Source organism: Xiphophorus maculatus, chromosome 18, assembly GCF_002775205.1.
Source record: "Xiphophorus maculatus strain JP 163 A chromosome 18, X_maculatus-5.0-male, whole genome shotgun sequence".
NCBI lineage: Eukaryota > Metazoa > Chordata > Actinopteri > Cyprinodontiformes > Poeciliidae > Xiphophorus > Xiphophorus maculatus.
In genome coordinates, this window is record NC_036460.1 from 33,178,192 (window position 1) to 33,204,260 (window position 26,069).

General features: G+C 39.7%; 1 protein-coding gene across 3 annotated transcripts in view; it reads right to left on the reverse strand.

Moving 5' to 3' along the window:
• zbtb44 (zinc finger and BTB domain containing 44) overlaps window positions 1-26,069 on the reverse strand; it is a 58,520-nt gene that overhangs the window by 22,546 nt on the left and 9,905 nt on the right. The window contains exon 1 of one of the 3 annotated variants that reach the window (XM_023352058.1): window positions 23,186-23,210. The exons of 1 other annotated variant lie outside the window; for it this stretch is intronic. The gene's annotated coding sequence lies outside the window, so the exon portion shown is untranslated. Of the gene's footprint in view, window positions 1-23,185; window positions 23,211-26,069 lie in introns of those variants that run through there. One more of the 3 variants, XM_023352060.1, reaches the window with a different exon arrangement.

Consider the following 26,069-nt stretch of genomic DNA (forward strand, 5'->3'; position numbering starts at 1 on the left):
CCCTCTCCTTCTCCGCTACTGAATCTGCTCCAGGTCAAAGTTTGTGTGGTAATAAACATAACAATTAGTTTGACACATTTTCCTGAATGAGCCTTTCGCTTTTTAACTTTTGTTGTAGTTGTTCCGACCAACCCCGTCTCGTATCCGCTCACTTTTCTCAGACTCCGGTTAGCAGAATTGGCTCTATTTATAACCTCGGAGGGAAGGGAAGGGCCAAGGAGGACCGAGGAAGTTAATTGGATAAGCCCAATGTCCGACAATAAAATCAACCACTGGGCTGTCGCGGTCATAAAAATATATTCCACATACTTTTTTTTTGTGGTAAATTATGTCAGCGCAAGGCCGCCAGATATGTACAGTGTGTGCATCAGTCTGGACTCCAGATGGTCAGTCCTGTCCTGGTCAGAAGCTCAAATTGAATGCAGTTTTTTTTCTGTTCAAATTGTCAACCTGCCAAGGTGGCAGGTGCGTTGCTCCAATTTACACGCCACTTCATACTTTTACCCGCATTTGGCCAGTGGCGGGTGCTAATTTCCATCCCTGGATGATACTCAGAAAGGATTTTTTTTGTGATTGATTTTAGATGCCTCTTTGCATAAAGTCTATAAGGTCTGCACAGGGTGTGAATTATAGCCTGTCAAAAAAATACTGGTCAAATGTGGAAAATATTTGTTAATGCCACCCCTGCTCACAAAATTCAAAATATCTTCTCTTTTAAATATGATCGATTACAAGAGAAAAACAACCATACTTAACATTTTTTGAGATGCCATCTGGAGAAAACTGGGTGAGAAGTAGAGTCATAGTGAGCCCATTTATACCTTTTTAACAAGTCGTAATCTGTCAGAGATTTTACCTTGTTAAAACAAGAAGCTCTCTGTTTATAATGAGATATAAAATTCATCTCGTTAAAACAGGAACGTTTCTCATTAAAACAAGAAACTTTCCTTTTAACGAGATTTGCATCTCGTTAAAACAATAAAGTTTTCTCATTTTAATGAGATGCCGCTCCTGAATTTATTTCCAAGCTCTGGTAGTTAAACACTTCCATACCAAAGCCCTGAACGGCAAGTGAGAGAAAAATCATGCCATTTTTAGGGTCTTTTTTTTCTTATCCAACACAAAGGGAAATGTTTATTTTTCCACTAAAGTTACTTTTACTTTTTTTACAGTAATGCAATCAAAGTTACTTTTTCAAAGTAGCTATAACATCACTGTTTTTCCATACACCCAATGAGACCTCATCTGCCCATCACTAGAAACATGCCTATTTCGCATTTTCTATTTTGCAATATTTTAAAAGTTTGCCCAAAGGTTGCATAACAATTGGATGAAAAATTGGCTATTGATGGCTCTTTCTGACACACATGGTAAAACATTCTTTCTAGTTCTTAATATTAATTAACAATGGATCAAAGAAAAGCAGGAGATAAGGAAGATTGTACCTTCTGTGGTAGACGGTTTCCACTAGGGGCATGCTACATTGTCTCGTTTACAGTAATACTGGTGGTGAAAAAATTTATATCACAATATCAAATGAGGACGTCATTTACCTGAGCCTGACCTGTGCAGCATGAGGTGCTATGTGGTAACGTTTCCTACAATTGTTTGCCAACCGCCATTAAAACAAATAAGAAGCTGGTCCACAGTCTAAACTGGACTGAATCTCACAGAATTAGCTGATATCAGAAAAGGGAAAGATACACAATAGTTTCTGTACTGTTTTGGCCGCTGCAGCTCACATACCCACCATTACCTGGTTACTTGGAACTCAGCTCTGCCTCTGCTCACCTCTCCTATCCTCACAGAAAGAACAAACCGGTCACCTATGGCAAAAAGACTTTATGAAACATCGATGTCTTCCCAAAAATGAAATAAATAACTTGAAGCTTCAGGGTCACTGAAATATATGAAACAGAAGAAAAAACTTTTCTGTCTATTTTGTCAGGCGCAAGTTTACGATGACGACTCAAGAGCATAGAAGAAGTTACTTAGCTGCTAGTTTAGCTTTTAGCTAGCAGATAGTCCAGGGGTGGGCAATCCTGGTCCTCGAGGGCCGGTGTCCTGTAACTCTTAGATGTCTCCCTGATCCAACACACTTGAATCCAATAGCTGAATCACCTCCTAAGTGCAGTCAAGTTCTCCAGAGTCCTGCTAATGACCTCATTATTTGACTCAGGTGTGTTGAAGTAGAGACACATCTAAAAGTTACAGAAGACCGGCCCTCCAGGCCTGGAGTTGCCCACCCCTGAGCTATAGTCACATCTGGTAACTTTTGATCATTTAAATAAATCTGTAGAAGTGAGAGTTGTACTTGCTTCCTGCTTTATGTAGAAACCAGAAACCTTTATTTGTTTAGGAAAAAAAGAATGATTTCTGTTTATATTAATAAAGAAGAGGTATAAATATAAGGGGGGGGGGAATTAGAAGAAAATAAATCAATTTGGAAAAATATACTTTTTGTTCTGGTGACTGTTTATAATGCAAAGTAAAAAGAAAATCGTGTTCTGAAGATACACAGGGTTTCCCCCAGAAATTTATCCAAGCCTAGTGGTCTGGGCACCGGCAGTCCACTGGGGTTTTGCATTAAAGAATGTTAAGTTGACAGGAAATGTAAAAATATTACTGAGTAATTACGTTACTGAAATACATTGCTGACAATGCTTTAAACCCACAAATACAGAATCTTAAAAACATCAAATAAAATAAAATACAATTAAAATAAATATTAATTATTTGCACTTCTGTTAAATCCAAATTAAATTTTCAGTTAGTGGATCTAAAAACATCATGTAATAATCACACTTAGAACTGGCCAATGGTATTTAATGAACTAAAAAATTTTAATTGTTTAACATTTAAATTCAAGATTTTAAGGAGCTGGCCAGTTTAGTTTACTGTGTAAAAGAAGACCTTGATAGTTAGACTTGATACCATAGCTACAAACTGATGTCAATTTAACCTTTGGGTTTTAGCTGTTCATAAATGCATCTTAGTAAACTATAATTACAATTGACTGCTTGGTCAATTAAACTAGGCCCCCTCTCCCAGATTTCACTAAATCCATGGTGAAATGCTCCTGATGGTGCTGATGTTCTAAGCAGTAAAATTCTGCTCAAGGCCTCATTCAACATCGGACCGGCCCTGTATGATGAGCTAAATCCGCATCACTACGCATCTCTGCTGCTGATGGATGTAGTGGGACAAAAGGGAGATTAAATTTATGTGGCTTTAGTAGCTCTTCCATTTCGTGTCAACTGAGTTTTTAATAATTGCCACAGAAACTGTTTTGGTTGCCTGAGCTTTATGGGATGAGCTTTTCTGATCTCCTCATATCTCCGCATATACAGAGTCAGAATGTTGAGACTTAAACGTACACACCGCATATAATGCTTTGTTCACAAAGATATATCATTCTTACTGCAGGCTCAATGCACACCTCTAAATATGCACCTGTGAACACTGAGTGCAGCTCAATGTGAACATTTGCGGTTCAAATTGAGCTCTGTGAGCAGAGCAAATGCGGTGGATTTAAACTTCACTCCTACCTTGATGAATTCTAGAAAGAAACATGGATCCTCATCCTCACAGGGGGTTGATATAAATGTCCATATAGGTGAGCTTATATGAGCGATTTTTGCCAAGGTAAACCTCAGAGATGAAGCCACAACAGCTGGCGCAGAGGCGCCCGAGTTTTGCAGAGGCGCCAGCTGTATGGTTTTTGGGTCCTCCCTGTTCAATGCATCAACTATAAAAACTAGAAACAAAAGGAATTAAATTATTGCATATTTGGATGTTTAATGTATGTATAATGTTGTATAAAAACAGGATTAAGTAGAAAATGAAAAAAATCTCCAGAATGTGTCAAATTTTTGATTAATCTATCCATTAATCGATTACTGAAATAATTGTTAGCTGCATCCCCACATACCATTTGTTTAACTGGCGTGTAGGGGAACACCTAACGTAAAGAATTAGGTGTGAAAATATATATTTTTTAAAGTCCCTAGAAGCCCAAAGGTAACTGAAAGAAAAAAAATGTGCATCATGGAAGGCAGTGGGCGTCCTTCAATGGTGTTCTCTGAGGGGGAACAGAGGGCAGCATTAGCGGGGCTTGAAAAGAGGGCGGGGAGCTCGGAGAACAAAATGGCAAGTTATGTAAGAACAATCAAAGCAGATGCGAAGCAATGTGAGCCAGCCCCATGTGGACGATAATGTGCTGCAGGACGCTCAGCAGCTGTCTATAAGACATGTGGACTCTCTGAGGCATGAGACTTTCCATCAGGCCAAAGCTCAAGCGAAGGGCCTCTCACAGGGAGAGAGCTCTAGCCACCACACACACAGAGGAGAGGGGAACGCTCTGTGTTGGTCCTGTAGAGGCAAAGTCAGACACAGAACAGGACTGCAGTAGTAATAAAGCAAATAAAACTAACAGAAAAAAACCTTTGTCAAGAAGATTCTCTTTCAAAACCTTAATTGATTTACATCCAAAAACTGGGCAATATCTAAACTCTTCCAGGAAAACTTATTTCTAGTCATGTCTGTCCATGTTTGTTGATGTGGCCGTCTTTCTTGTTCAAGCAACAGAAGCAAATGTCCATCCTACAAACTCGGGTTCTGTTCAAAGAAAGCGATCCTCTCTGGTGTCCAATGCCAACCCGAACATCTATTGGTGACAATCAGATGCATTATGTTGGACATCTTTTACAAAAGAGAATTTATTCGCACAGAATTTTTTTTTGAAACAGGTATCAAAATAAAGACTAATTTGTGAGCTTTAATACTATATTGGTAGCAAATCTGTAGAATCAATGTGCGTGATGCCCCACGAATATCAACACATGAATGGACTTCGCCCAAGTCACCCCTTCTAGCTTTTGCTCCTTCTGTAAACTAAATGTGGCTTCGTAGTTAAGCTGGCTAAAAATGAATAGCCAGATTTTTAAGTCGGCTATGGAATGAACCCCTCCCGCAAGGGAGTAAATTCCATCTCATTATTGGGGGGGACAATAAACATGGAAATTTCTTAAGCGTAATTTTGGAGGTGTCAGAAAACTTACAGTGAAATGTAACGTGGTTTAAAAAGTTTTTAATGTGTTCAAGCTGCAGGACCAAAAATGACTAGTATAAGTGGTAATTAGGCCTGTGTTAAGGAAAAATGATTATTTTTAGTGCTTAATACAGTTAATCTTACGACATGTGTAACAGTTATATTCAATACTCTTATTTGGAACAGGTTTCGTCTGAGATGCGGTAAGGAGCTGAATAGCAGGCATTCAGACAAGCAGGGGCCCCCCGCTGTCACACAGAGTCATAAATTAGCATTCCGATGGGGCAGAGGTAAGGGAGTTTGGGGGAAGAGACTTCAGAGGTATCTGCGAAATCTCATTTTAGGACTTTTGGCGCCAGGGATCCCCCGTACCAGACAGGGATTAGCACTAAGTGGTCCGCCCTTTTACTTAGAAAAAAACCAGACATCTTTGTCGTAAATGAGGGGAGTTCCAAGTTTCTCTGAGTGCCTAAGGGAGTTTCCAGTTGGTCAAAAGGAGGAACGCCTTGACTGCATAAATTAAATAGGGAAACGCCTCTTTGGTATAAGAAGACGTGTAAGAAAAAAATACAGGAAGCGGCCACTATTTTTTGCCTTTTTGTCTTTGTTTCGTGTTTGTCTGTCTTCCCCTTGTCTGTCTTTATTTTTATGAGAAAAATGCATATCTCTGTACCTCTGCAGCTTTGTTAATTGATTCATGCGTTGCTTTGTATGGGATTAAACTCTGTGATCTGTGACGTCAACGCGCTTTGTTGCTGTTCCATTTTTTCTAGCTACAGCACGCCCGCTAAGGATCCCAGGACTTTAAGGGAGAAAGAGCCAAACGTTTTGTCCAAAGTTAACATTAAATAATTCTTTCTTAATACCTGTCACGATAGCAAATTTTGCTGAACGATTAATTGTCTCAAAAATTATTGCGATAAACGATAATATTGTTTAAAGGCCTTTTTACACTGATTTAATGAAAATGACGTAATAATGCATGTGATTTCCTGCCAAAGATAGATACACTTTATTTTCAAAAGAACACTTAACACTTGAGCTGATAAACAAAATTAACAAAACAACCAAAAACAAAAATTAAATGGATTCTCAGTCTCCATTAACAAAAAACACACTTGAAAAAAAAACTAAACAACATAAAGCCAAAGTGGAAATAAATACTGCATTCAACCAAGAGAGTGCAGATTATGAAGTCTGTATACTATGTTGCCCTTCAGTAATAATTAGATTTAAATAGAGAAGATGGGCACATTGACTACCTGATGCAATAGTTCACACTACATGATTTTTGCTCCTATTTTTCCCCTTACAACAATCTTAGAACGTTGGCCGTTCTAAGATTTCATAACTGATCATCCTGTAGTGTGTGGTGTGTTAAGGTAGATCGTCGTTGCCGCTCCGATCCAAATCAGGGTTTTTCCCGACTGGGAGCTTAACGCAGCCTGTTGAATGTAACAAGTACAATCAGAAATCCCAAACAGCTGACACGGCGCTACCCGAAGTCCAGCGGACATTGGAGATGATATGTGGAAACAACATTAATGTTTATTCAACATGCAAAGAATATAGAAATGACAAGAGGAGGAGTTGGAGCGAAATTGCTACCGCAGTTGATAAACCCGGTAACTTTTCAGCAGTGGTGGAGAAAGTACTCAAAAAATGTACTTAAGTAAAAGTACAAATACACAGGCAAAAATGTACTCAAGTAAAAGTCAAAGTACCACATTAACATTTTACTTAAGTAAAAGTAAAAAAGTACTGGCTTTTAAAAACACTTAAGTATTAAAAGTAAAAGTACTTGCTGAATACATAACCTAATCGCTAATATCATTAAGTGTGCCGATAGTATTTAATTTGAATACATCATAAATGTGCCATTTTAATAAACAATGTCACAGATTAAACATGTTCTTATTGTGTTTATTCTCTGTAAGAGTTTAGACTTAGATATGTGATTCTATGCATCATAATTTCAGAGATGGAAACATCTTATTTCCTGTCCTAACGTAGCATGAACTTCATTAGTGACATTTATTTAGAAAGAAATCCAACTGAAAGGGGATGGAACGAAAGTGTGGGGGGGAAGACATGCAATCGAGGACCCACGTATCAGAGTTGTAGTCAAGACCACTGAACACGAGACCAAGACCAGCGCCCTGCGCTACATGACACAATAAAATGAAGTGCACCTATCAAAATTGGTTCTCAGACTGATCTGAAAGATCCACATTTCCATAAAAACACCTAGATATAAATACTTAGAGCTGAAATATATTTAACCAGTATCAATTACAACTCATTTCATTCTGTTTTGCTTTCATCGCTGTGCTACAATCCGCAGAGGTCGCCTGCCATCCCTATAAAAATAACGCCCTGGGCGGTTGCCCATATTGCCCATGTCAGAAACCACAACTGTCTGCACCATTAAACCATGAAACATAGCAATTAACTGTAATTGCTATGTTACAATTACAGTTGTAATTGTAACATTACAACAACACTATGAACACTGTCCAACGGCGCAACAAGCAGAAGGAGCACCATGACTGTTCTCATCCTCCCTCCCACTGCATGTTTGCCACCATGACAGGAGACAAAATCAATCAATGAGCATGCTCTGTGTTCATACGTTCAACTTTTACTTATTCGGCAATTAAATAAATGTGTGTGTGTGTGTGTGTGTATATATATATATATATAGCTATTGCAGTGTATACAAGAACAAAGAACGGCTCTCAGTGATGCTTCAGTCCCATCAACCTTAGTAAAGATCCGTCCAGAAGAATCGGATCGTTCCTGAATCCACACAATAATTCAGCGCATGAGTGACAACTTTTTTTCATCGCAGATGCAACATGTGTCTCAGTACAGCTAGCTTTGCTAGCATCACGTCCACAGATCTTATCTTTCTTTAAGCTTTCCTTCCAAGTGACGCTAAAAGTTGGCCCGCACTGACGCGGCTCAGTGATTACGTGACACGCAGCGCCGTGCCCTACTATGCACTGTAAGCTATGTAATGTGTTTTGACGCAGTTGACCAAAATCCCGGACGATTTTTAAATTCCCCCAGGACATCTTTTTAGGTCTGAAAAGTAGGACATGTCCGGGAAAAAGAGGACGTCTGGTCACCCTAGATTACGGTAATGCCTGGTTTTAAAATTTGTTAACTGGACTTGTAGCCATTATTTGGTGCCCATTGCTGGAAATCACACGGCAGGATCGAACCGTTATACCTAGGATTTCTGTCGGCTAATGTGTGATCCGTCAGGTTTTGAAAATGGGCCGACAATCTGCCGAAGCTCTAAGACCGTGCAGGATAAGATAGTGTGCTGTGGGCTTTACACTAAGTAAAATGAGGAAGGAGGGTCAGTGGAGAGCACGGGATTTGAGCCTTTTTTCATTTAGTGTCATTAACAGAAAGAGAAAAAGGCCGGAAGAGACGATAATGCCGATAATTAAAATGACGTCGATAGTTTTAATTTATCTACGATTAATTGATTTATCATTTATCGCAACAGGCCTAGTGGTAATGTTCAACAAACATGTTTTTCTCAGTAAGCAAACTATTGAGACCCATAGAAGTCAAACTAAAATTCAAATGCTTAGTTATGAGTTTGGTTCAGTGTCACTGATCTAATATCTGCTACACCTTTACAAAAATTTAAGACTCTAAATAAAAAGTTTTAATGGGTGACTCCACTTAGTAAAATTCCTCAAATATTGACTTATTGTAGTGGCTCTCAAAAGTTATATGTTGTTTAAATTATAACTTAAGTTGCTTAATTTTTAAACTTTTTTTGGTTTTCCCATGTCCTGGATGGCTAAGAACCTGGTAGGTGAATATCTGGGAAGTATAACTTCAACTTAATGTTCAAAGCATCAAGGTTTTTATGGAAAAATATTCAGATTTTACTGTGTAGTTTTAAAGGCTATAGGTTGAAGATAGTAAGAAATGAAGGCATACTTTCTTTGCTCTGCAAATGTGTAGTCTGCAATAGCAGAGCAGCTATTGCTCTGCTATTGCAGAGCAATTAGTCATGTCTGTCCATGTTTGTTGATGTAGCTCTTTCTTGTTCAAGCAACAGAAGCAAACAGAAGAGCTGTCCACTAACCGACAGCTCGATGGAAGCCTCTGCTCAGCTTCCACTACCTGTCGGCTAGTGGTAATGCTCAGCCAGGGGCGGATCTAGAGAAATATCTATGGGGTGGCAAGACGGAGGCAACAATTTTTTCAGAGGTGGAAGCATATGCCAGTGTATGAAAGTATATAAAGCAGATAAATATATATATAAAATAATATATATATATATATATATATATATATATATATATATATATATATATAGTGGTGCCTGTGGTCATCGGGGCCCTCGGGGCAGTCACCCCCAAACTGGACCAATGGCTACAACAGATCCCAGGAACAACATCAGACATCTCAGTCCAGAAATGTGCAGTCCTTGGCACAGCCAAGATACTGCGCAGGACCCTCAAGCTCCCAGGCCTCTGGTAGAGGACCCGAGCTCAGAGGATAAGAACCACCTGCGGTGGGTGAGAAGGGAATTTTATTGTCTGTTATTGCGCAATAGCCAGCCCCGCCCACTCCTCACAACTCTCCTGGGCTGACTACTGACCAGTTCTCTGTCTAACAGGTCCGGAAAATCTCTAAGACCTGGGTATTACCCAAAAAGACATCTATAAGAGATAATCTATTCAAACTGGTGGCGAAAGCGATTCGTCTAGCTCTAACTACCTCCAATCCAGAAGCTACGACCCTTTTCAGTTAAGAAACAATCAGCTGAGTAGCCCTCGCAGCTGCAAAATTCCAATAACCACTCCTGTTAACGGTAGCTCGCTTCCTAAAATATAACTCGCTCTTGGAACCGGCTAGATTAATTTTAGTGACTTGGATATAAATCCCAGGGTCATTATTTACACTCACTAAAGGAAATTATGAAGCCACCTATCCACTAGAATCATGTACATTAGTTTTACCTCAATTAAAAGAACTGAAAAATAATTAAATGACTCAATTAATTCCAATGTCCACCAACCTCATTAGAATTTTATAGTATACATTTATTAAGCAAGCTTAAGCAGGGATATGCGACATACAAATCAGTAATTAATTGTATATAATTCAAGAGCAGTATAATAAAATCAACATGTATAACCATACTATCCTGTCTCTTTTCCCTAACCTATGTCGCAAGTTCTGAGATAGACTTTTGAAATGACGACTTTATTCTCATCCAACTTTACTCGTATTTAAAACAAATCAAAAACTCAGAGCCTGGCTCTTATACTCCATCATAAGCAAGTAACTGAAGCTCACAGAAAAAGGCCAGTAAATAGATGAAACCTATCTTTTTATTGTTAATGCAAAATGTTATACACTTTTCATCTCTTCTTATCTGACAAGATGAAATATAAGCAATATTGCTGCAAATCTTTCCACAATAAATGTTAAGAACTACAGTATGTACCTTCTGGAAAACTAAACTGAAGAAGCTGATAAGTAACCAAAAAGGTTTTACTGTATTAAGTCTAAAAATGCACATCCCAGTGAATCATTTGCATTTTTTCTCTTTCAAACTGAGTCTTTATTAAATTTTACTGATTCACTTAATAAACTGATTTTGGAAATTATTTTGAGAGTTAGAACAATAAAACAGTGGTTTTGATAATGTCATACAATGCCGGAGCCAGTGGTTTGTACAGATAAATTATTAAATATGAACAGATTCACAACAGTATTTCTATTCTGGGGAGGGAAGGTCACCGGGGGGCATGATAAAAATTATGATCCCCGGGGGGGCATTTCAGAAAATAACTGAGAAACACTGCCTTATGGGCGTGGGATGATAACGTCTACCAGCTCCATTTGTTAAAACTGCAGGTTGAGTTAAGTTTAATATTTCGCAGTTCGCATTAATTGTGCAGCACATGTTATGGTCTAATTAACGTCTGCACCTTTATTTATTTATTTCCTCAAGATAAACTGCCGGCTCCTCTGTTCAGACTATAAATGGATTAGCTCAACTTTGCATTCTCTTTAGTTTTCTCTGTTCTGTATGTAATGGAGACTGGAATTAAACGTGCCATTTCACCCAAAGGTTTGAAATGTGCTTCTGAACCAGACGCTCTCCAAACTGTCCGGTCCATAACTCTTCAACATGTTGTCAGCTCCTGGTCAGAAAGATGCATTTAGTATTTAGTTCAGTGTCCATGAGATGATATTCAGAAAGGATTTTTTTATTAATTGATTTTAGTTGCCTCTGCAATGAACTCTTTGAGTAAAGTCTGTAATGTCTGCCCTTGTGCACCAGTCAATTATAACCTGTCAAATGAAGGATGGGCTTCAAATTTTCCCGTCGTTTAAAAAAGAAACCGGATGGGCATGCCGTGGTGGCGTAAGGTGTTAGCGCGACCCATATTTGGAGGCCTTGAGTCCTCGATGCGGCCGTCGCGGGTTCGACTTCCGGACCCGACGACATTTGCCGCATGTCTTCCCCCCTCTCCTTCCCCGTTTCTTGTCATCCAACTATCATATAAGGGACACTAGAGCCCACAAAAGACCCCCTGGAGGGGTAAAAAAAAAAAAAAAAAAAAGAAACTGGATTGGACAGCACCTATTAGTCGCTTTGTGTTGCGCCATTGAGTTATGTCCAGTAAACCATTAAATTCCAATGCAGGACAAGCAGAAGTCTGTCACAAAAATATTAGTAGTGCCATCATTTATTATCAGATACATCTCGGCTTAAGATGAAGCTGAGAAAACTGATGCTTGCTACATAAATTCATAGCCCTAAAATAAAATACAAATCTATAAACGGTTTGGTTTCTGTTAGTCCTGTCAAGATGCAAGAAAGGGCAAATTTTTCATATACTGGTCAATCGTTTTATTTTAAATATGGTGTAGGAGTCACAGTTTGATGACTGTTATAAATATCAATATTGTACACTGAACAAATTAGGGAATTAGTTCAGTTTGCTCTGTGTGTCAGCATTACCCTGCGCTGATCCGTTGCCATGGCAACCGACAGACAACAGCTCAAAGAGCAGATAGAGCAGAGATACATTCAAGCCTATGAGAGGGAATCAATACCAAAAAAACTAACATTTCCCATACAAAAAAAGTATGCAAAAACATCAAAACTGAATATTTAGTCTGTTACATTATGTTGTCAGGTTTGATGTCTATATTGTGATTATTAATACTTTTTCACCTGAACACAGCGGTGGTTGATTAGCCGATTTAAACACCTGCTCTACTGATGACTTGGCGTGTGTATTGTCCTGTTTTAGTGCTAACGGAACCAAAACACACCGAACTGCACAGCACATAGGTTATCAAAGTAAATAGCAGCCTAGCCACAGTTAGGCTAGCAAAACTGACCCACTGATCACTTTATCAATGTTTTTTTTAAATTAAAACTTTTTCCTCACCTGTTAAATGTGAAACCCTTGAACCTTGCGTTGTTTTTTCTGATTCTTTGTCTGATTGTGGTATTTCCTGGACCACTAGTATTCTTGACTCAATAGACAGCAATGGCGTATGTGTGGCGCACAATAAGTCACGTAATGTCTAGTCCAGTAATATATAGTATATAAATCCATATATATCAATGCTGCTGCCTCGCGCGCTGTCCTTCCAGTTTGTCTCACACTTCCTGCTACTCAGGAGTAGGTGTCAGGTTACACTGTGTTGCATTCAATGTTATCGGAAAAAAAGAGATTCATGCGTTTAATGTCCGATTTACCATAACTATTTATTGAATTCATAGTTGCAAGCTGATGAGGCAACAGGGGTGGCAAGGCTCTCAGTCGGGGTGGAACTGCCACACCCAGCCACCCCAGTAGATCCGCCCCTGCGCTCAGCCCCTCCTGCCCGTTTCAAACTCTTCTTATGAATGTGAGAGTTAAAGGGCTAAATATAATTGCGATATTTGTTACCTTTAACAAGGTTCATCCGTAAAGCTACACTTACGTTAATTATCTAATGCGCAGTCGCCCGCAGTGTTCATTCTATCCAATCACCTGTATAAATACACCTTCAACGCTCTTCCCCGCTGTTCGCTCTGAACCGCCACCAGGCAGCAGCTCTGGGAGGAGAAAAGCTGCTGTACTCCAGCCATCAAGCCAGTCGTTTTAAGGATGCTTATTGATCCCCTGAAAAACGACAAAAACCCAGACATTATCATGAATCAATAAAATCTTCCCAGGCCAAACTTGAAAACTGGACGTTTTGCTGCTAACACTTAGCTTTCGTCAACAACTTAGAAGGAAGTGAGAGTGCTGTGCAACACAAGTAATAACCCGGCCGGAACACGGTGCATTAAATAATAAAACATAAATTAAAGAAGCTTTGAGGCAGATAAATTTTCCTCGAGGAATTTTAATAACTCCTCAAATCACTCGAGAAATCGTTTCAGCCCTAATTGATATTGTTTAAATACAAGGATTTCCTTCATGATTTCTTTGGGGGGGGACAATTCCAAGATTGGGGAGGTCCGGACCCTCCCAACCCCCCGGGATTTATGCCCATGCCCTCCTGAGCATTTTACCGTGTGCATGCTCTAGCAGGCATGCCGATTTAACAGATTTTTTGTGGTTTTGCAAACTGAAAAGCGGACGGATCGCCCATCTGGCTGATCATGATATCTACCATGCTCCACCAGGCTTCCCCTGTGCGCCGCGCTAAGACTGCGGGAGGGGTAAACAGTTAAATCTAGTCAAAACTTTTACAAAAGAGGAAAAATTAAGCAAACATGGTTGCTTCACCTCCTCACCTGAACATGGGGTTATCCATCCTCCTCCTCCTGTGGATCACACAGATATGCTTTGCTATAACAATAATAAAAAAGTGGAATAGATCAGCTGTTTTTGTGGGCCATGGGCATTATGCATGACGACCTGTATATGTGTGGTTTAGGTTTGTGCTGGTTTTGTACAATTTGTGCAACACACAGATGATGCGCATAAGCAGATGTGCTCAGTTGCAGTTTTTGATATGGGTGGCATGGGCAGCCCCCCAGGGCATCATCATGTGGCCGGCAGCATGATGAAGTGTCTATACTAAAGTAATGAATTCTGCACACTTATTATGAAAAACTGTACTTTTTTGGCACTTTTTCAAATGGTCAGTAGTAGGTAATTTTCCATAAAAAAAAAAATCTTTTCTTCCAGCAATATCAAAAAAAAAATACTGAAGATAGCCACAAATAAATGTTTTTTATCTGATGCAGGAGCATAATTGACATCTAAGAAGGAAGTTTCAATGAAATGCATAAAGAATAAACATGATTATATATTATAAACAAACAAAAGAATCCCTGTTTCCTACCAGCAATGTCAAGGAAACTATTGAAGATGGCCAAAAATGGATGCCTTTATGTTATTCAGCAGCCTAATTTACCTGTTGCAGAGAAAATTTGAAAAAATCTGATGAAAAATACAAATTTGGGGAGTGGTCAAAAAATACTCAATTTTGTCAATTTTCCAAAAAAAAATTTCCAACGAGTCAAATTAGCTTTGGAAGCATTTTTGTGGCCTAATAAATCTTTATTAAACAGTTGCAGACCCCTACAAAAAATTGAGCCTGTTAAGAAAACACAGCAGGATGGGCAAAATATCTTTTGGGGCTTGGTTTTAATGTACATTTTTTAATATGGTATCCCAAAAATGCCATGTCTGCTGTTAGGGTCAATATAGAAATTCGTTTTATTTTTCAAAATTTGTACATTTATTTAAGGAATCTTCATTTTACAAGTAATACTTTATACTCTGCATTTTCTTGTTTTGCAATATGATTTGTATATACACAAAGGAATGTCATTACAAATAAGAGTCAAATTGATTTATTTTTTTGAGTAATTGGCTTTCAAAAACCCCATCTTTTCTATTCAAAGTTGGGTTTGCGGTAAGGAACACTTACACCCCAAAATCTCAAAAACTATTAGACATAATGGTGTCATGAGGTGGTGGTGTAGGTGGTGAGGAAAACGCAGCAGGCTCAGGATGAGATGAGAAATGGTGGTTTAATGAAGTAAATCCAGAATTAACACAGTCCAATATAATCCAAAACGCCGGGCAGCACGACCGAGCTGAAGCCAGGGCTCGACGCCGGGAGCAACCGGTAAACGAAGGACGAAACAGACTGGGCAATGTCAATGTCAAATTTATTTATATAGCACTTTAAAAACAGGCATAAAACTGTCATTCTTGTACAGCACCAAAGTGCTGTACAAGAATGACAATAACACAAATGAATAAAAACAGAGTATAAAAACACTAGTTTAATTAAATGCTAAGGAATAAAAATGAGTTTTAAGAAGCGATTTAAAATGATCCAGGCTGTGGGCAGATCTAATTTGGAAAGGAAGATTGTTCCACAGAAGAGGACCAACTACAGAAAAAGCCCGATCTCCTTTCCTCCTAAGTCGGGTCCGAGGAACTGTCAGTAAAAGCTGATTATTTGAACGTAGGATTCTGGACACAGACTGAGATTTTAAAAGGTCCCAAAGATAAGGGGGAGCTAATCCATTTAAAATTTATAAGTTAATAAAAGAATCTTAAAATCTATTTGATAAAAAACAGGCAGCCAGTGTAAAGAGGCCAGTATGGGCCTTGTATGGTCAGGCTTCCTAGTTCCTGTAAGAAGCTGTGCTGCTGCGTTCTGGATGATTTGAAGTCGCTGCATCTGTGATTTATCCAGGCCTCTGTATAATGAATTGCAATAATCCAAACGAGATGTAATGAAGGCATGGATAAGTCCTTCAAAGTCCTTAAAACCAAAATAAGATTTACCTTTTGCTAAAATCCGCAGGTGATAAAAACTTGATTTAACGACAGAGCTAACTTGTTTATCTAGCTTTAAACAGCTATCAAAAGTAAAACCAAGGTTCCTAGCAGAGGTCTGACAAAACCGAGCTAAAGAACCAAGAATCAGATCTGGATTTGTGGTGTGAAGACTCTGACCAAATAATATAACTTGCGTTTTACTTTGACTGAGGTGAAGAAAGTTTTGCTCCATCCAAGATTTGACTTCTGCTAAACAATCGATCAACAGCTGAAGATATTTATTTTTACCATTTTGTAGTTTAAGGGGCATATAAATATGGACATGATCTGCAAAGCAATGAAATGAAACGTTAAACTTATGGAAAATCTGACCAAGAGGTAATAAATACAAAATAAACAAAATGGGACCTAAAATTGAGCCTTGAGGGACGCCGCACTTTAAAGGTTTGGCCCCAGAACAACATTGGCCTAGATGAACTGAGAAAGTTCTGTTTTCTAAATAAGACTTAAACCATTCAAATACTGGGCCTCTCAGGCCAACACAATGTTTTAATCTCTGTAACAGAATCTGATGATCTACAGTGTCAAATGCCGCGCTCAGATCTAAAAGTAATAAAACTGCGACATTGTCTGAATCAACTGTTAAAAGAAGATCATTATACACTCGAAGCAAAGCTGTGTCAGTGCTATGAGCAGCTTTAAACCCAGACTGAAATGTCTCAGTTATATTATTGTCTTTTAAAAACATTTCAAGCTGAATAAAAACTAATTTTTCAAGGACCTTAGATAAAATAGGGAGTTTAGAAATGGGCCTAAAACTTGCTAGTACACTTGAGTCTAGATTAGTTTTTTTAAGAAGGGGTTTAACCACAGCATGTTTAAGAATTGATGGGACACAACCTGACTGAAGTGAGGCATTTATCACCATTAAGATATATAGGCCAGAAGTAAGAAAAATGTCTTTTATCAGACAAGTAGGAAGACAATCCAAAGGATAATTTGATGGCCACAGATGCTTAATTACTGAGGTCAGTTCATCTAAAGAAACTGGCTGAAAATGGTCCAGAACAGCTGTACATTGTGGCATTTCTGGGGAATCTAAATCTAATAGGGTATTCAAGCCTCTAAGAGCTACAATTTTTTCAGTAAAAAAATTAGAGAAAGCCTTGTTTTGTTTTGCTTTTTTTCCAGTTATTTATTTCTTACATTGTGTGTGAATTGTGACAGTTTTTTTGTTTGTTTGTTTTTAAGCATATGCACTGACTGATGGCACTTTTTAAATTTCGTTGTTCTTGTGACAATGACAAAGATCTATCTACCTATCTATCTATCTATCTATCAAGTTCAGCAGAGGCTATTAACAATCCTATCCAGGACATTAAAAAGGACTTGAGGCCTGTGCCTATTTGAAGCTACAAGATTGATGAAATATTTAGATTTAGCTAATTTGACATTATTCTGATAATTAAATAAACTGTTTTTCAATATTTCAAATGAAACCTGCAATTTATCTTTTTTCCACCTCCTCTCAGCTCGCCTACATTCCAGTCTGAGTGCATGAGTGGTTTCATTAAGCCACGGCTCTAAAAGTTTCTTTTTTGTAGTTTTTATAGTTTTCAAGGGAGCTACTGTGTTTAGAGCATTTGAACATGCATTGTTAAAATTTAGAACAAGGGTTTCAATATCAAGATTGCTATCGGTAGGGAATGTAGTATTAGCAAGGACTGCATTTAACTGAAGAGCAGTATCAGAATTTATAGTACGAGAAAGTATGGGTCTAGTATTGTTTGTATCCACAGAAGATAAAATATTGATAGAAAATAAAACAGGCAAATGATCAGAAATACATGTCTGAAGGATTTAAATGATATCCAAACAAAGCCCATGTGATAGCACCAAATCCAGAGTATGTCCCTTTAAATGCGTTGGCCCAACCACAGACTGTGTAAAATCGAATGAATCAATCAAGTCCAAAAAGTCCTTCACCAGAGGTTTATCTGGGCAGCATACATGTATATTAAAATCACCTGTAATTAAAATATGATCATACTCTAATGTAATCCATGCCATTAGTTCTGAGAATTCATGAAGAAAATCCTTGTTGAACTTTGGAGGACGGTAGACCACCACACACAGAACTGGTTCAGTTAATTTCACTTCAAAGACTTGGAGCTCAAAACTGGAAAATGAGTTTATAGATGATTGTTGACAGTGGAAACTGGATTTAAAAATTGTAGCCAGACCTCCACCTTTGCCAGTCAACCGGGGAGAATTTATAAAAGCACAGTTCAGAGGTAGAAGTTCAGAAAACGGGGAACAATTGACCTTCTTGTAGCCAAGTTTCTGTGATGAATAAAAAATCCAAATCCCGAGAAGTAAACAGGTCGTGTAGCACGAAGGTCTTATTAGCTAAAGACCTAGCATTAAGCAAAGCCAGGTAGATGGTTGATGGTGCAGAAACACAAGTTGAAGACGTAACATAGTTCAACTGCCTGAGGTTTCCATAATCCACATTCCTCTTTTGATCCCGAAACCGTCGATGATAGAAAAACTCCACCGCGTCCTTCCGAGAGCAGCACAGCCCCGGAACAATGGGGCGAATCCAGCGCCGTCCTACGTTCAGGAAACGAGGACACCATCCCAGTCGAGGAGAGCCGCCTCGACGGCGAAGAAATCCCAAATAGGCTTTAATCCTCACCGCCAGTCCTCCACGTTTACCACATCTTTGACGGACACGCCTTTCCGGAATCAAATGTGGAAAACTCAGCAGCTCATTACGGATGTCAGTGAGGAACTGGAAACCTCGGTTTCTCGAACCCGGACCATATCCAAATTGTAGATCTACCGAAGTTTTAATGTCCAGAAGTGCTTGACGGTCGTAAACAATTAAGCCACCAGAACCATAACAGCATAAATGTGCAAAAAGAGTAATAATAACAAAGTAGAGAGAGCGAGTCGGACGGCGTGCCAAATACACTGGCGCCATCTTGGCACACAGAAACGGAATGAGAGGACGCCTAGTGCGGCAAGAAACGACAAGGACCCGACAAAGACACAGAGACACAGGTGAAACTAAATACACAGGAGGTAATCAGGGAACGAGACACACCTGGGAACTAATCAAAGGGAGACAGGATAACACGGAGACACAGAGAACTCAAAACACATAGAAAAACACAGATCCTGACCAATGGGCTGAAATTATTTCTGCTCTTTTCTGGCAATACATTTAAAAAATGCATTTAGAGTACTAAAAATCAAAAGAACGGTGGGTACCTAATCTTAGTAAACTACAATTACATTTGACTGCTCGGTCTAGGCTAGACGCCTCGCACAGATTTCACTAAATCCGTGGTGAAATGTTGTTAGTGGTGCTGATTAGGCCTGTTGCGATAAACGGTAAATCAATTAATTGTACAATAAATTAAAACTATCGACGTCATTTTAATTATCGGCATTATCGTCTCTTCCGGCCTTTTTCTCTTTCTGTTGATGACACCGAATGAAAAAAGGCTCAACTCCGGTGCTCAACACTGACCCTCCTTCCTCATTTCCTTAGTTTAAAGCCCAGTGCACGGCCGATTGTCGGCCCATTTTCAAAACCTGAGAGATGTCAAGAAAATCCGAGCTCATCCCACTTCCCCATGCTGGAGATTTTAGTTTAACAGTAATAATAAATAAAGTTATCTTTAAAATGAATCACTCAAGTGACATCAAGGCCCAACAGTAGACTTAAGTGTCAATAAAGTTAGTTTAACAGTAATAATAAATAAAGTTATCTTTAAAATGAATCACTCAAGTGATATCTAGGCCCAACAGTAGACTTAAGTGTCAATAAAATAAATCTGGTTGTGTGTGTTGTTTTTGTCTCATGCAAACTTTGCTTTAATTCTACTTTTCTCTATTTAATCATAAGAAATCATAGTCAGTCAGAGAGAGTCATGAAGCAAGAAAAGCAGGTTTCCTGGAAAAAGAGGAAGTAAGTTCCAGCCTGCAGATTTATAAAAAATAGCTGAGACTATTTCTTATTTTAAATCATGAAAGTTTTAAAGAATGAAATCTAAAACATTTTGGGTAATTTGATAAGATTCAAAGTAAAATACTTATATTAATATTGGTTTACTTGTAATAATATTTACATGAACATTTGTGGGAACAGTTACAAGAAAAACAAGTAACTGTAACTTTGGCATCAAATAATTAGAATCATGTATTATTCTTGGTTTCTTTTCAGAAAAACATCTGTAATAACTCACATTAAGATTATAATAAGTATAATTAATAAGTTATGGTTATAAAATCATAAATGAATGATAAATCAGAGAAGCTGAAGAAAATAAATGTGATATAAGTTATGGTTATAAAATTATAAATGAATGCTAGATCAGAGAAGCTAAAGAAAATAAATGTGATATAAATGTGATTTTGACATTGAACTTGAAATGGTGTAAAAGGTGTAACTGCAATTAAACATCACTGATATGTTGGAGGTAGAGAGTAGGTGAAAGGTGAAAGGCAAGGAACTAACAGGAGAGCAGAGATGATCAACGCCTTATTTAGAGAGTAGGTGAAAGGTTGTGCAGGCAATGGACAGGAGGTTGAGCAACTCTGAGACATTAGCACAGACATCAGGACATAATGTCTGTAAGACAGTGATGGATATGAGATCATCTGTCTAAGCAGACAGCCAATGAAAACGCACCGAAAGGGTGGATAAACCCTATAAGAGGTGGGTGCAAAAGAGGAACCTTTTGTTGGATCCTCCGGGCAGCTTCGAGCCAAGAGATGGACAAAGAACTCTGCAGCTGAAGAAGAGCCGGGGCCACGGAGCCGAAGACTGTCCGGCCATGGGGACCAACCCGTCAGCCCCACAACCTGTGGCTTCAAATCGCACTTCTCTCATCGGCTGGGTTCAGACCCCAAAGACAAAGATGAAGACAAAGGCAAAGACAAAGAAGAAGAACTGGTGCCTTCCTTCCTGCCAGCACCAAGTCCTGTGTGACCTCACCATCCATGCGGAGAGGAGGCTCATCAGACCTACAGAGATCCCTGCCTTCATCGATCGGCGTCTTCCTCCTGCTGCAACACCTTCTTCATCATCAGACCTGCGGAGATCCTGGCCTTCATCGATCGGCGTCTTCCTCCTGCTGCAACACCTTCTTCATCATCAGACCTGCGGAGATCCTGGCCTTCATCGATCGGCGTCTTCCTCCTGCTGCAGCACCTTCTTCGTCGTCGTGCCAGGTCTGGGGTTCGAGGCGCCATGCTCCGTCCGTCTCTCTCAAAGGTTCCTTTTTTTTAGTTCTTAGTATCAGCAGTAGGGAAAGACAGACTAGATGATTGATTTTACTTATTTGATTATTTCTGCTACTGAATTAAGCTGTACTGACCCTTGCAAAAATGCCTTACTAATAAAATATTTAGCATAAAGAAAATCTAAAAGATGTTGTGGACATTCAGTTAATGAGTCACCTTAAAGTTCTTTGATGGTTGTAAAATAGCTGTGATGTTTGATTCTGGAGAGGAAAAAGTTTAAAATGTTTTTAAGTTGCTGGTAGCCCAAATTTAAAACGTCATCCTTGGGACTCGCCCGAGTCACTAAAACCTACCTGGTTCAATAACAAATGCAAGTTGTAAAATAAGAGAACGAGCGACCGTTAACAGGTGTGCTCTGTGAAACTAGTTGGCTGTAGGCTGCTCAGTCTGGCTAATTCACAGAGGGAAGAAGGGTGAGACACCTGGATGTAGGCCGTTAAAAATCAGGTGAATCGTTTCTCGAAACCAGCTTAAACAGAGTTTACTTCAGTTCTGGACAGGGTAAATCCCGGCAGATTTAGGAAACTCAATTAACCCGTTAGATGGAGAGCTGGTAGCACATCTCCCCTCTCAGAAGAGGAAGTACGAGAGTGAGAGAGTAGAGACAGAAAGGAGGGGGGGGGTGTTGCGCAACAACAGAGACAACACATTAGCCGACAGAAATCCTAGGTATAACGGTTCGATCGGTTCGATCGTGTGGTGTGGTGTCCAACAATGGGCACAAAATAATGGCTACTAGTCCAGTTAACTAATTTTAAAACCATGCATCAATCAATGCTTTACTACAGTCTACCTGCAATGCATGTGGCTAGTGTCAGCGTAAAGTCCTGACTGAATGAAAATCATTAGAACCTATTTATGTCACGTTAACGAAGAACAGCTGAAAAGTTACCGGGTTTATCAACTGCGGTAGCAATTTCGCTCCAACTCCTCCCCTTGTCGTTTCTATATTCTTTGCATGTTGAATAAACATTAATGTTGTTTCCACATATCATCTCCAATGTCCGCTGGACTTCGGGTAGCGCCTTGTCAGCTGTTTGGGATTCCCCGATGTAATTTCCCCTCAGAAAGCCAGGAGGAGAATCCACCTGTCACATTCAACAGGCTCCCAGTCGGGGAAAACCCCTGATTTGGATTGGAGCGGCAACAACGATCTACCGTAACACACCACACAATCTTAGAAAGACCAACGTTCTAAGATTGTCTTAAGGGGAAAAATAGGAGCAAAAAACCTGTAGTGTGAACTATTGCATCAGGTAGTCGATGTGCCCATTTTCTCTATTTAAATCTAATTATTACTGAAGGGCAACATAGTATACAGACTTCATAATCTTTTGGTTGAATGCAGTATTTATTTCCACTTTGGCTTTATGTTGTTTAGTTGTTTTTTTTCAAGTGAGTTTTTTGTTAATGGAGACTGAAAATCCATTTTATTTTTGTTTTTGGTTGTTTTGTTTATTTTATCAGTTCCAGTGTTAAGTGTTCTTTTGAAAATAAAGTGTATCTATCTTTGGCAAGAAATCACATGCATTATTACGTCATTTCCATTAAGTCAGTGTAAAAAGGTCTTCAAACAATATTATCGTTTATCGCAATAATTTTTGAGACAATTAATCGTTCAGCAAAATTTGCTATCGTGACAGGCCTAGTGCTGATGTTTGCAGCAAGAGGGGCTCCAAAATCAAGTTCTGTTCAAAGCCTCATTCAACATTGGACAGGCCCTGCCTGATGAGGTAAATCCGCTGCACTGCGCATCTCTGCTGCTGGAGGTAGAGGGACAAACAGGTGATTTAATTTATGTTTTAATAGCTCTTCCATTTTGCATCTATTGAGTTTTTAATAATCGCCACATAATCTGGTTTGGTTGCATGAGCTTCATGAGACAAGTTTTTCTGATCTCCGCATGGCCGTGCAGCCACTCTACCTGACTTTAAGTAGACAAAGCATCTGATAATTATTGTGTCGCCGCAAAAAATTAAATAAAAATAAAAACAAACCAGTAAGCTACACTACTCACAAGGCGAGGGTGAAAGCTCCTCCACGGTCTAAACCACCGGTCCATCAGCTAACCGGGAACTCAACCTTTATAAAGGGCAGACAGAGTCAGCATGTTGAGACATAAACACACAGGCCATGTACAAATGCTTTGTTCAATCAGAAATATTCTCAATGTGAACCTCTAAACATGTACCTGTGAATACTGAGTACAGCTCAATATGAGCGATCCGCATCGAGTTAAACTTCAGAGATCAGGCCATGACAGCGCGTGCAAAAAAATGCATTTTTGCTGAAAACAAGTAGGCGGAACTCGTCCATTCCATATGGTGTCAGAAGTGACTCCAACAGCTACCTCTTCTAGACGTCACGAGAAGTAGCAACAGTATGACGTAGTTTAACCCGCCAGAGAACTTTTCTTTTGAAAAGCCAACAGATTGGCCTGACTGGAAACGGAGATTTGAGCGCCACAGAAAAGCCACGATACTACAGAAAGATGAAGGACCAGTGCAGGTGAGCTGCCTGATTAATGCTATGGGCAATGAAGCAGAGCAGATTTATAACTCATTCACGTTTGCTCAAGAGGAGAACCGTGATGACTTTGTTATCGTAATGGGGAAATTTGATTAATGTTTCTTTCCCCGGAGAAATATCATCCATGAGAGAGCCTGCTTTCACCAGCGTGTTCAGCGGCAAGGAGAAAAGACTGAGTGTTTTATACGAGCGCTGTATGACCTATCAAAAACCGCAACACATTGTTGTCAGGATAAAGGATAAAGAACACTCCCGCCGGCTGCAGTTGATGGGGAGTCTGATGTTGGCGCAAATGATACAGACCGTCAGACAATCTGAAGAAGTGGCAGCTCAGGTGAGCCAACAGGGATAGTCGGTGAGATCAGTGGAGGAGGTCCACCATAAGAGGAGATGAAAGTTGATGAAACTCCAGTTCAGTTTAAAATTTACACCGGTGCAGACATCAAAATGAAGAAACTTTTCACGCACTTAACCCTGAGAGAGCGCTGGAACCATCTGATCTGCCCTGACCAGCCCAGGAGGGGAGCTGGGTTGTCTTGGCAGCCAGTGGATTCGATGTCACACTCAACCACAAGAAAAAATAATATTCATCTAAAGTTAATGTTGTCAGTGGACATAAAGTCAATAATCTACTCAGCAGATCACTTTCTTGGTACTTGGTGAGGCAAGTGGATGAACTGACCAACAACACAAGTGAACATCAGCAGGTGTATGGGGAACATGGCTCACTAAAAACCAGCTAAAAACTTTAGCTGTACTTTGACTTTAGCTTTCAAAATACAGCTAAAGGACAGTGCTGTGTCATATGCTGTACACACTGCATGCCATGTACCCTTTCCCTTGCTATAGAAAGTTAAAGAAGAGCTGCACAGAATGGAGATTAATTGTGTCAAAGAACGAGTTACAAAACCTACCGAATGGTGTGCTTCCATTGTCCCTGTAGAAAGCTCAGGTAAAGCCCGCATCTGTGTTGACCTTAACTAAATTAAATAAGTCAGTGAAAAGCGAACTCTATGTATTGCCCACTCCAGATGAGATGACCTCTAAAATAAATATTTTCTCTCTTGACCCAGCCAGTGGGTTCTGGCAAATCCCACTATACCCAGAAAGCTGCAGATTAACAACTTTCATCACTCCATTTGGCAGGTACTGTTTCAAGAGGTTACCATTTGGCATCACCAGCACACCTGAGATCTTCCAACGGAAAATCGTGGAGATATTGGAGTGGCTTGAGGGTGTGGAAGTTTTCATGGACGATATTCTGATATACATGGAGCAACAAAAGACTAACACGACCACTGGCTAGAAAGGGTGCTGCAGCACATCAAACTGGCTGGTCTCAAATTAAACAAGGAAAAATGCACTGTTGGACAGAGCCAGTTGCGCTTTCTGGGACAAGTCATCAAGGGGTCAGGCCAGATCCAGAAAAGAAGGAAGCTTTTCAGCTGCTATCACCACCTGAAAATGTGCAGGAGCTTAAAACAGTCCAGGGAATGATGAACTACTTTGGGAAGTTTGTTTCCTTCCTTGCCACTGTAGGGCTACCCTTGTATGAACTGTTGAGGAGTAATAACGTCTGAACCTGGGGCCCTGTGCAGCACTCAGCCTAAGAGAAAATAAAACATGCTGACTACAGCTCCAGTCCTTGCCTTCTAGGTCATCCCCAAACCCACAGCAGTTTCAGCAGACAGAAGCAGTTATGAGCTGGGCACAGTGCTGCTCCAGTTTCATGGAGAAGAACGGAGGCCGATTGCCTACTGCTCCAGACACCTCTCAGATGCTAAAACACGCTACACACAGATAGAAAAAGACTGTCTGGCTAGTGTGTGGGCTTGTGAGAAGTTTGACAAATATCTTTGTGGTCTGGATCAGTTCAAGCTGGAAACTGATCACAAAGCACTGGTGCCATTAGTAAATAATCAGAGCATCGATAATGTTCCCTTGAGGTGTCAGCGTCTTCTCATGAGACTTATGAGATACAAACCTGAAGCAGTATATGTACCAAGAAAAACGCTCGTCATCATTGATGCTCTGCCTCGAAGCCCACTGTCACATGACAAAGAAAAGAGGGACATGCACACAGAGCTGGACAGTTATGTGGCTGCCGTAATCCAAGTCATCCCTGCATCACCATCCAGGATGGACAGTCTTAGAATGGCCACAGCAGCTGACGGAGGCCTTTAGACCAGTGGTCCCCAACCACCGGTCCGCGGACCAATTGGTACCGGGCCGCGCAAGAAATCATGAACTACTTCCGGATCTTTTATTTTGAAAATCCTAAACCGGACTACCGCTTACGTCTTGTGCGTCAAAATTGAGCCAACTTGCAGCAGAATGGGTAACAAAACAACATCTGAGTACTGGAGTACCAG